Raw genomic sequence first — 12,135 nt, forward strand, 5'->3', positions numbered from 1 at the left:
ATTTAGCTATTTGTGTGCTTATTTATTTCATGACATTTATATATTGCTTGAATGTAAAAAAAGCAAAACAAAAAACAAAACCCATACAGTGGTACCTCGGGTTAAGTACTTAATTCATTCCAGAGGTCCTTTCTTAACCTGAAACTGTTCTTAACCTGAAGCACCACTTTAGCTAATGGGGCCTGCTGCGCCACCACCACGCAATTTCTGTTCTCATCCTGAAGCAAAGTTCTTAACCTGAGGTACTATTTCTGGGTTAGCAGAGTCTGTAACCTGAAGCATATGTAACCTGAAGCGTATGTAACCTGAGGTGCCACTGTACCTTAACACTGTTTACGAAAAGAAAGAAGCAATGAAATTATTAGCAAAACAAAAAAACAAAAACACTTGAATACATTCCAAAAAACTAAAATAAACCAGCAATAAACTAAAAACTTATCAGCATTCTAGATATCTGAGGAGGCTTTCCTAAACACAAATGTTTTTAGCAGGGCAGCCTGCCTGATATCAACCGGCAGGTAGTTCTGAACTGTACTATAGGTGTCACCACACTAAAAGATTGCTTTCTTATACATGCAGAATGCCCTTCCTACCATATTTATTTTTTTAGGGGGGAGAATTTGCCACACCCCTCCTCCCCTGGAAGAAGAGGTATCTCCCTCAGAGGAGGATATTATGGCCTGATGGGCGATTTCGCCCAATGGGAAGAGGTAGTGATTTAAGCTTGCTCTGCCCCACGTTCTTCTGAAGTGTAGATGCCACCACACTAAAAGACTGTTTTCTTATACATGCAGAATTAATATTATGTGGCATCTGTAACAGTTTCAGCTCTGAATTATTGTGCAAGAGTTGCCCAGCCAGATGACAAGAGAGCAACAAAACTGGACAACGAGATACATACCCTAGGACATTTATGGTATGAAAAGTTGCAGGATTCCAATAGGATTGGATGCAAAGTTCAGCCTGTAACTTTTGCAGGCACAAACAGTGCTGAAAGTGGGGTTGCATATAACTGCCCCAATACCACTGTGAGCACAAGCCATTGTGAATGTGCAATTAAAAGGAAGCCTGGGTAAATGGAAAGAAGCCAGACACTTTTCTGTTCAGATTGCGGATTCAACAGGCACAAGTTATTGCTCCACCTACTGTGTCCATTGACTCATAAGCCAGCAACTCAAAAGCATGTACACCAAGTCAGACAGGTAGCAAAGGGTCACACACAAAGTCCGAAACTAAATTAAAAGTTATCCTTGCCCCATATGCACCAAAAGCAGGAAGAGCAAGATCAGTATGTGGAATATCCCTCTCCTTCTCTCTCTGTGTTTGTCTCTTTAGGAATGTTTCCTTAGGGTTCTTTTTTGGTGGGGGCACTTTTGCAAACTTCAGGGCTTCCTCCCAAGTAAGTTGATGCATCCCTCTTCTTCATGGGTGGTGCCATTTTGCCTACATAAAAATAGGCACTCTGAGAATGAGTTTGCTATATTGGTATATATGATGGGCGGCTGCCAACAGGGTGTAACTCTATTCCCAAATCTCACTGGCAATTGATCTTCATGCACGAGCAATTAAAATGCCAGCCAGTTCACTTTAATAGTGGATGGGTCAATAAAGACTCAGCTGGGATCGTATCCTCTTGCGCATATCAAGGCACATCACAAACCAAGCGGTGCTGCAATGCTGCCAAATATCAAGCAGACCAGTCAACACAGAAGTTGAGCTTTAAAAAATAAAAAGCCTTAGACAAACCTTTCCAAATCTCCAGCCTCTACAACAGCTGCATAGAAAGGTGCCTCATTTCAAATGGATTCAGACATGAGGAATTCTGTGTTAGTGTTACTGATGCTACACGTCTGTCCTGTTTTCTGATGTTCTTTTCATGCTGCAGTACCTGTTGCATTATGAAACTGTGGCTTTTTGACTGCTATACCAACACATCACACTAATTCAGACCAGTGGGCATGGTATGACACAGCAATAAATGTCACCGCTATCACCCAACCCTTTCTGCACCTGCCTGCTTCTGTTTCCCCCACGATTTGAGGATACCACACCAATTTTTTACTCCCACGATTTTCAGTATTGATGGGGTTGCAAAGTGATTCTTTCTGGAACCAATCAAAACAGAAATGAACACTTCCCCTGGGTTTCCAGAAGTGGCTTTTGCATCACATGGAAGCTCAAATATAATACGGAAATTCACAGTTAGGGAAATGGAATAAATTAATGTGAGAATGCAGCCTAAGCCACCTTTAGAACTCTTCCTCCACCTCACCATTAGTCAGCATTTCCAAGGCTGCCAAATCAAGAGACTACGACTTTGGGGTCAGGAGAAGAGGTCAATAACCAGCACTCCTAATACATCTCAATGGCAGCATTCTCCAAGGTGACATCCCACATATAACTCCCATATAACATCACATATAACATCAGCCTGCTTTGCAAAGGGGACATAGAGGAGGTTGGAAGGCAGGGTTCCTAAGTTAGGATTTAAAGGCCCAATCGTTAATATACTCAAGATTAAGCTTTGAAAGCCCAATACTACTCTGTACTTGTGCAACCAACCAGGCTGTTATGCACAGAGTGTAATCTGTCCCCCACCCCAGCAAATAAAATTCTTATTAATTGATTGATTGATTGATTGATTGATTGCATTTTTCTCCAATATGCTCAAGGTAGCATACATGGTTTTCCCTCCCTCATTCACCCCTGCATCAACAACCCTGTGAGGTTGGTTAAGCTGAGATAATAATGTGCTTCCACTGGCCACAAAGTTACTGGTTAGACTGCTGCCTAAGGTCTCAATTGATTAGGTGATCACCAACATGCTGCTAGCTTGCAGACACAGCTCTGCATTTGCAACACAAGCCCAGTAATAATACTAGCCTTCCTTACAGGGTGGCTGTAAGAATTTCTGAGAAGACAGGTGTTCCATAGCATTGTAAAGTATTTTGCATTTAAGTAACAACCACAGCCATGGTGCCACTTTGGCCAGCCGACCTGCCGGTTCTTTCAGCTTTGAAAAAGGCAGAGTTTGTGCAGCTGGGTCACAGCCCTGCCCAGGATGAGACCCAGAATCTCTGGCCTGGGCATGATGTTCACTGGGTAGCCTTGGACCAATCCCCTCATCTCAGCCTAGGCTACCTCCCAGGATTGTTGAGAAGACGAGGAGGGCAATCTGTATTTATTTAATTATTGCATTTGTATCTCACCTTTCCTGCAATGAGCTCTCAATTTTATCTTCACCCCCCCCCCAGTGAAATAGGTAAGGCTGAGAGTGAATGACTCACCCAAGGACACCCAGTGAGCTTCATGGCCGAGTGGGAATTTGAACCCTGGCCTCCGAGGCCCTAGTCCGACACTAACTGCTGCACCATCACTGGTTCTCATAAATAACAATGCCAATTGCCTCCTTGTTTGGCAGGGAGAGAAGATGAGGGGAATTGCATCCATTCCCTGCTACACCTGCTTCTAAACCTATATTGGTAGCACACACCAAATAAGGAAGGTGGTAGGAGTTGGGCCTCCGCGGAAAAAGGTAGGCTGGGACTGGGAGAGCTGACGCTTCAGGAATTTGGCTCCCTAACCTTTATCTAGGCTCAGGCACAGACAAGTGTATTTCTCTGAAGACTGAAGCAACCAGAAAAAATTCTGACAGCTGGGTTTGGCACCAATCAAAGCTTCCAAGGCATCTCATGTATAATGTGTAACAGTAATCCAACTGGGATGTTGCCAAGGGCTACAACCATTTCACTGATAGACAATAGCTGGGGAGAGATGAGAAGATTGTCTACAGGGTGACAACCCCTAAGCCACTTCAAGTTGTCATGAGACAACCACAAGCATTGGCCTGGGATTCAGGCCACGTTTGTACCATCCATTTAAAGTGTTATGATGCCCCTTGCAACACCCAAAGAACTCTCAGTGCTTGTTAAAGGCACTGAGAGTTGTTAGGAGACCCCTATTCTCCTCACAGAGCTATGATTTCCAGAGTGGTTTAACAGTCCATTCTCCTTCACAAGAACTCTGAGAAGCACAGCTCTGTCAGTGGAAGAGGGGCTCCTCGCAGCTATCAGCACCCTTAACAACTCCCAGAGGTCTTTGGGGGAAGCCTAGTGGTACCATGGCTCTTTAAATGTATTGTGTGAAAGTGGACTGAGGCACACATTGACTGGACTCACATCCACACCACCCATTCAAAGCACATGGCTTCCAGCCAAAGAATCCTGGAGACTGTAATTTGCTAGGGGGTGCTGGGAATTGTAGCTCTGTTGCAGTGAGCTATAGTTCCCTGGATTTTTTTTGGGGGGGGAGTGGTGGCAAAGAGGTATAAATGTGTTTTAAATGTTGGGTGTGAAGGTGGACTGTTTGCAGCATGCCACAGAGGACAAATTTTGCTTCCAGCATATTTCCAGTGGCGCGCAAGCCCCCTGACTCCTGTACATGGTCTTGTGTGCACATGGGCGGTCTCTCATCAGAAAGCAAAGAACTCATCCACCGCGAGAAATGCCAGGCCTCTTCAAAATGCCGTAATCCCCAGGAAAGTTAAGGAGGGGGGAGAGGAGGAGGAGGGAAGCAGGTCAGAGTGATATTTTTATAGTCCAGAGCTCTGAAATAAATAATTTCAGAGGATGAAAAATATCAGGCACTGAACTTTACGAACATCAAAATGAGATGAATATTTCATAGGAGCCGCGAGCCACGAGCCTGAACCCTGGAAAGGAACATGAATACAGATCCGATAACAAGGATTCCGATGGTTGGACAAGAACACAGGGAATAAGTCAGGGCAGGGAAGGAAATGGGAATGCAGGAGTGAAAGGTAGGAAGAAACTAATCAGGAGATGTCCCCAAAGGGCTGCCTCATATTAGCAAATTATTCTGTGTTCGACCATATCCTATCCAGGCTAACACAGCAGCAGGGCCCCATCTGCACTATGCATTTAAAACACTGCCGTGCCACTTGGAACAGGCATGGCTTCCCCCAAGGAATCCTGGGAACTGTAGTTTGTTAAGGGCGCTGTTCTACTGTTGTGTTTTATCACCCTGATCTCTGCACTTCTGGGGGGTGGGCATGGATGGGAACGTGCTAGCTGTTATCTTCTTTTGCTGTATTCTTACCTGAAAGAAGTAAAAAGCATTTTATTATAAAAAGGGCATGTTGAGAGTTGTTAGGAGACCTCTAGTCTTCTCAGAGGGCAAGAATTCCCAGAGTGGTTTAACAGTCCATCCTTCCTCCTAGGGAACTCTGGGAACTGTAGCTGTGTGAGGGGAATGAGGTCTCCTGACAACTCTCAACACCTAGTTCCCAGGATTCCTTGGGGTAGCCAAGCTACAGCTCCTAGGATGCTTCAGGGGTAAGCCATGACTCTTCAAGCATATAGTGCAATTGGGGCCCAAGTCTCCAGTGGACTTCAGGAAACAGCCTTACACTGAGGCAGATGTAACTCTTGAACACAAAGGGTGATACTTCCAGAATTTCTGGAGGTCAACTTTCCAAGATCCATCTCTGAAACATAGGAAGCTCAGAGCTGCCTCGTGTTGCCTCAGACCATTGATCCACCTACTTAAGTGTTGTCTACAGACTGATGGCTCTCTGATGTCTCAGAAAAGATTCCTGACTTCCCCAGCTGTACTTGGAGATGCCAGGGACTGGACCTGCAACCCTTTATATGCAAAGGAGGTGTTCTGCCCAGAATGACAGCCTTTCTCAGAAGGCAAAGGGATGACTCCCAGTTTATAGAACTATGGTCACCATTACTACACGGGGATGTATGGCATGTTAGGGGAAGAGGAGTACTTCTGGTGTGTCACACGTCCTTCTGAGGTAGTTTGTCCACCTTTGACACCCAACCTGCACTCAGCTCTCACCACACCCTGGGAATGGCTCACTGATGCAGCCCTCCTAACTGCTTCCTTGATAAAGGGGAGGAGCTATGTGTGACAGCAGAATGCATATCTGCTTCTTGCACAGTGCATTGTGCATTCTGTGCTATGAATGCAGTAAAACCATGCACACATATGATATTTTGGTGCACAGGCATGAATGGCGTACAATATGACATCTCATGTCTGTGCACCAACCACAAAAATGGCTCAGTTAAATTCTGCCCCCTACCCCTGCCTGGCTTTTCATTCTCCAATTCTCGCAACAGGTGAGATATATAGAATTTCGGCCAGACAATATTACAACTGACTGGAACTATTCCTGGGACATCAACAGTAATGCACACTCCTGTGTGATATCTTTGTTCTTAAGGGAAACTGGCTGGTATAATAGAACTGCAGGGTTGGGAGAGATGTCAAGACTCTTGATCGTCTTGGGCACCCTCCTCTGCACACATTCCAACTTGTCAATATCTTTCTTAAACTATGGTGCCCAGAAATGAACAGAGGACTCCAGGTGGGGTCAGACTGAGGCCAAATGGAGACTTGTGTTCCTGCTAGGTACTAGGCAAACTTTGGAGGATTAAAACACAACTTGGTTATTCTGTGTGCACAGTAACCACAGTAAATCCAAGGTGGATGAAATGTCTTAAAGAGTATTTTGAATTAAAAAAAGCTATTGACAAAACTCAGAAGTGAGTCCAACCCCCTGAAATACAGGAATCTCAACTAAAGCATCCATAACAGATGGTCATCCAACCTCTACTTAAAAACTTCCAATGAAGGAGAGCCCATCAACTTCTGAGGTAGCCTAACTGAAATCAAGATACACTATGTCCACACCATTCCCCTGATCCACCAACTGGTAACCCTATCAAAAAAAGAAATGAGATTCGTCTGGCATGACTTGTTTTTGAGCACAGCTTTCAGCAATGGCTAACAGTGGAAGGAAAGGAGGCCAGGCAATGGTGTGGAAAAACAGAGGTGTCTTTCAGCAGGGAAACATTTACTTATAGAAAATCAGGAAAGGCTGCAACATTTGAGATTTTTATTTTATTTTTAGTTTGGAGAAAAGGCAAATAACAGGAGAGATGGTGAAAGGGTGTACCATTATGAATGGTATGGAAAAAGTGGGTTGAAAAGAGCTTTGCTTCCTGAATCATAATATTAGAGCTCTTGGGCATCCAAAAAAGCTGAATGTTGGAAGATTCAGGGGGGATAAAAAAAGCACTTCTTCACACAGCACATGGTTAAGCAATAGCTCCCACAAGAGGGGATGATGCCTACTAACTTGGATCACTTAAAAAGAGGATTCAACAAACTCGTAGAGCTCTGATTTGGAGTATATTCTTCTAAGAGGATTACACAAATTCATGGAGTATTAAGTCTAGTAAAGGCTACTAGCCATGATGACTATACTCTGCCTCCACTGTTGGAGTGGAGGGTATGGTGGGTTGCAGTAGATGGTATTGGAGGGTATTCCAGTGGGGAGGGTGCTGTTGCTTGCAGATTTATTTATTTACTCATTTTATATCTCACCTTCACCCCAGTGTACAACCCAAGGAAGCTCAAATCAGATACAACTATAAAAGCACACAATAAATGTAAATATTTTTTAAAGCAAGTAACCCTATTAAAAATAGCACTGAAAACACTAAAGACCATTTAAAAGGGCACAAACAAACACAAAGTATAACATCCACAGAAGCCCCTGCCACAACAGCCAGTTAGTGGCCAATGTCTATTGGAACAAAAAAGTCTTTACCTGCTGGAGAAGGGAAAGCACAGAGGGGTCCAGGCTGGCTTCCTGTGGAAGGGAAGTCCACAGTCTGAGAGCAGTCACTGAGAATGGCCTGCCCTCTCTTGTGTCCCCACCAAATGTGCCTGCAAAGGTGGTAGGACCCAAAGAAAGGCCTCTCCAGAAGACCTGAAAGCCCAAGCAGGCTCATATGTGGAGAAAATTGTGCTTCAGATAGCCTGGACACAAGCTATGTTTGGATTTGCAGGCCATAACTTTACACTTTGAATTGTGCCCAGAAACAGACCAGTAGCCAGAGGGGCTGTAGTCACAGGAAGTTCTCCCTGTAACTGGCTCCAGTAAGCAATCTGACTGCAGCAACTTGGACCTGCTGAAGTTTCCAAACACTTTCCAATGACAGTCCCACATAGAGCATGTTACAATAATCCAAACAGGGTGTACAACCAAGGCATGTCGCTCCATGGCTGGATCAGACACCTCCAAGAATTTGCACAGCTAGTGCCCTTGCTTCAAATGTACAAGCACACTCATGGCCACTGCCAAAACCTGGGCATCTAGACTGAACCGAGGAGTACGTCCAACTTGCAAACGTGAGTTTTCAGTGGAGTGCAACTCTATTCAGCACAGGCTGAATCCCTGGTTCCCTTATCTGACTTTTAACTGACCATACTGGTGACACTGAACTCCAAAACTCTTGACAGCATCTCCTAGCTGTTTCAGGTAAATGTTAAATAGAATTGGGGGATATGACAGAAACCCAATTGACACCATAGGCCAGTGGGATGGGGTGGAAAGGAGCACAGGGGCGGTTGCCACAGGTGCAAAATTGTTAAGGGGTGCAAAATTTCAACACCCGGTGCTGTCTCAATGTAGCTGTGCACTTCTGTCACTCCATTGAAAACGGCTTCTCCTCAAGAACCAGGAAGTGATCTATCCAGACAATGGAATGACTATTCTTTTCTTATCTCCATGACTGTGATCTCCTGCATAACACGGACACTGTTAGGCAGTTGGATGCACATGCATATTCCGTCTAAGTCTTTCTCACTTATCCACCTGCCTCCGCATGGCCCCGGGCACTGGCAACTCACGCTACATCACTGCCATAGGCCAATAGCATCAGTTCAGCTACGGTGAGAACAAGATGGTGGACTAGATGGGTCTTTGGGATGGTCCAGCAGAACTGTTCCTATGTTCTTAAAGGCTTCTAACCCATCTTTTAAGGCACATCGCCTTCTCGGGGCAACTTACATAAAGTTTTAGAACAACAAAAACAGTTATAATTTAACCATTAATTGAAGAAAAAAATTAAAATCAGCGGCAGCTAAAATTCTTCAAGCGTAGCAAAATAATTAATCATAGCAGGCTGGAATAAAAATGTCTCCAGAGTTTTCTTAAAAACCACCAGCCATATAGACATAGTTAATTTATGTATATATCACAGTTAACAGAAATGCCTCCATGCTCAACAGCAGTTCACATACAAAACAGCTCCAATTCAGTAGTACATGAAATAAGAATAGATTCAAGCAAGTAGCTGTGTTGGTCTGACCAAGTTGAAATACACATAAAAATAAATAACAAATTCTCCAGTAGCACCTTTTAGACCAACTAAGTTTGTTCTGGTATAAGCTTTCATGTGCATGCACACTTCTTCAGATACACTGAAGCAGAAGTCACCAGACCCTTATATATAGTGGGAGGGTGGGGTGGGGTATTTCTCAGAAGGGTGGTAGGAGATGGGTGATTGGCTCAATGGGTATGGTAAGCCTGTTGACGACTGTTAACGATCGTTAACGACTGCAATTAGTCCTGCAGGAAAAAGCAAGGGATAGTGTGCACATGACCAAAAATAGCTTTAGCATGTGTAATGAAACAAGAAATAACAATGTAGAACAAAAAATAACAATGTAGAACAAAAAGAGGAACAACATTGCAACATACTACTAAAAATAATAAATTGCAATTATCATTATATTTAACAAACATCACAATTTAAGTGGGAACCAAGTTGACCAATAGCTGCAATGATACCCAATAAGCCTGAAAGCTGATGATATTGATACTTAGCAAAAACAAGAACATATATTTTATGCCTCAACCCAAAAGTGCTCTTAAGGTTCTTCTGGAAGCAGATTCCTTATAAAAAGCTTGAGGGTGGAACAAGGGAGATGGAAATAAACACAAACCGGATGGCAAGCAGAAGTCACACCCACATCATATTTTTAAAGCACATTTAAAGCATGTGGCTTCCCCAGTGAATTCTGGGAGCTTTACGCCTCACAGAGGTACCATTCTCAGCAAACTTAACATACTAGAGTTCCCAGGATTCTTTGGGGCAAAGCCCTGTGATTTAAATGTATGGTGCAGATGTGACCAGAGTTTCTCTCCCCTGGGGATGTATTTGGTAGGGGATGGAGTTCCAAAAGGGCAGGGCCACCACTGAAAAGGCCCTGTCCTTGTTACATGCCATCTAACCCCTATCCAGATGCTGATCTCAATGCACAGGCAGGGCCATCTGGATGCTGGTGGTCTTTCAGCTAACCCAGTCCCAAGCTCCTTAGGGCATTAAAAGCTAAAACTAGCATCTTGAATTGGACATGGAGAAAACAGGCAGCCACTGTTACTGGTACAGTGAAATGTGTAACGGAATATGGAGGTACAATATCTCCAAGAGTTTTAGTAACCACATTCTGTATCAACTGCAGTTTCCAAATAATCTTCAAGAATAGCCACCTGTTGAACACACTGCAGCCATCTAACCAGGACATAACCAAAGAACATGTCACTGATGTTTCCTTATTTATTACATATTTATCCCACCCGTCCTCCAAGGAACTAAGGGAAATGTGTCCTCTCCTCTCCACATTCTTCTGCACAACAACCCTGCAAAGTAGATGAGTTTTGAGACTCAGCAGGGATTTGAACACAGGTTTTCCCAATACTAGTCAATATATCACACTAGTGCGCTTGCGCTTTCTCTCTCTCTCTCTCTCTCTCTCTCTCTCTCTGTGTGTGTGTGTTTTGACTCTCTCACATTGACTTCTGCAGCCCATTTGCTTGATTCAAAGTTGAGAGAACTGCAAATGTAAACCTAACCAGGGTATGGCTTTTTTCCTCAGAGCTCTGATTTGCCATTGGTTGACTGGGACCCACCAGCAGGACACCACAGCCTTGTGATCTCACCTTCATAAGGCTGATTTCTTTGCTACACCTCTCCATGATAGCCACATTCTGACCCCTGGTGCTTCCCAGCATATGTCTTCTTGCATAAATTCCACCTGGGATCATATGCCTGGGAGAAGTCAATGAGCCATCACACTCAACCATCAGACCAAAATAAGGAGAGGATAATGAGTTTGCAACCAAGGAAAGGAAAAGGGGGGGAAAGCTATATATATATATATATATATATATATATATATATATATATATATTGATGACGCAGTTAGATACAGTTAGATAGGGTGCAACTGCTGTGCCTCTTCTCACCCACCCCAGTCCTGCTGCAAACATTTTAATATTGCCCCACAGTTGATGTGGGGGGAGCCCAAGAAGCTGCAGTCCATTGTTCCATCTATCTCAGTATCTTTCGTGCATTGCAATGAAGTTGTGATTCTTGGTAAGAAACCGACAGAGTTTTCAACACCCTCATTACCCTAACAACCCCCCTCCCCTACACACACACAAACACACACACACATTGAGAAAGCTGTGAGAGTTGAAGCAGCATGATGTGGGATTGGTAGTGTGGGAATAGAGTTCCTTCCATATGTGCTATTGTGGAGCAATATTCTCAATTTGTGCATCAAGCTCCTCCACCTTCCGCTGTATAAGCACATCACACTGTCGACTCCACTCGGTTCACGAGAAGGAAAATGACACCAGATCTCAAAAGGGTTCAAAGCTGCAACATGGCTGTTCTTCCCCAACCTCTCTCCAAAGTGTTATTCCTCCCCATTATTGGAAAATATCACCCCTCCTGTCTCCCCATCCCACCGCATTTCATCACAAGAGTATTGTGGCATCACCACCAAGGGCTAAGCAGAGACCAGTAAGCTGCATAAGCAATAACTTTTTTATTTTGGTTTTCAAAAAGCATTGTTCTGAGACAGGCACAAACTCTTGCAAAACTAGATTAGGTTTTGGTGCACTGATCAGACTAAGCTGCCCCAGTAACACACATGCGACCCACCATCATTCCCCCCCCCAAAAAAAACCCCAAACAACAGCAGGGGGAGACCAAGCATAGCAGTGTCCCAACAGCCTTTAAAACATCACCACCTTTTAAGAAATTTCTTCAAGCCAAGGAGGGGCGACACACACACTGGAAAGCTAACCTTTGCCAGAGTGGCAAAGAGGCAAAAAACACAGAAACAGGGGGCATGTTTCTTTACAGCCATGAAACAGACTATCCATCCTATTTCTCCTAGAAGGAGCTTCCCCCTGCCAGCCACACCTCCTTCCTTCTATAGTGTAACCCTCTCAATGTG

At 44.1% G+C, this 12,135-nt stretch overlaps 1 protein-coding gene across 8 annotated transcripts in view; it reads right to left on the bottom strand.

Moving 5' to 3' along the window:
* LOC309331117 (protein CEPU-1) overlaps window positions 1-12,135 on the bottom strand; it is a 797,868-nt gene that overhangs the window by 321,524 nt on the left and 464,209 nt on the right. The gene's annotated exons all lie outside the window — the stretch shown is intronic.

This window comes from Podarcis erhardii (assembly GCF_964252035.2).
Source record: "Podarcis erhardii genome assembly, chromosome: 16".
NCBI classification, from domain to species: Eukaryota; Metazoa; Chordata; class Lepidosauria; order Squamata; family Lacertidae; genus Podarcis; species Podarcis erhardii.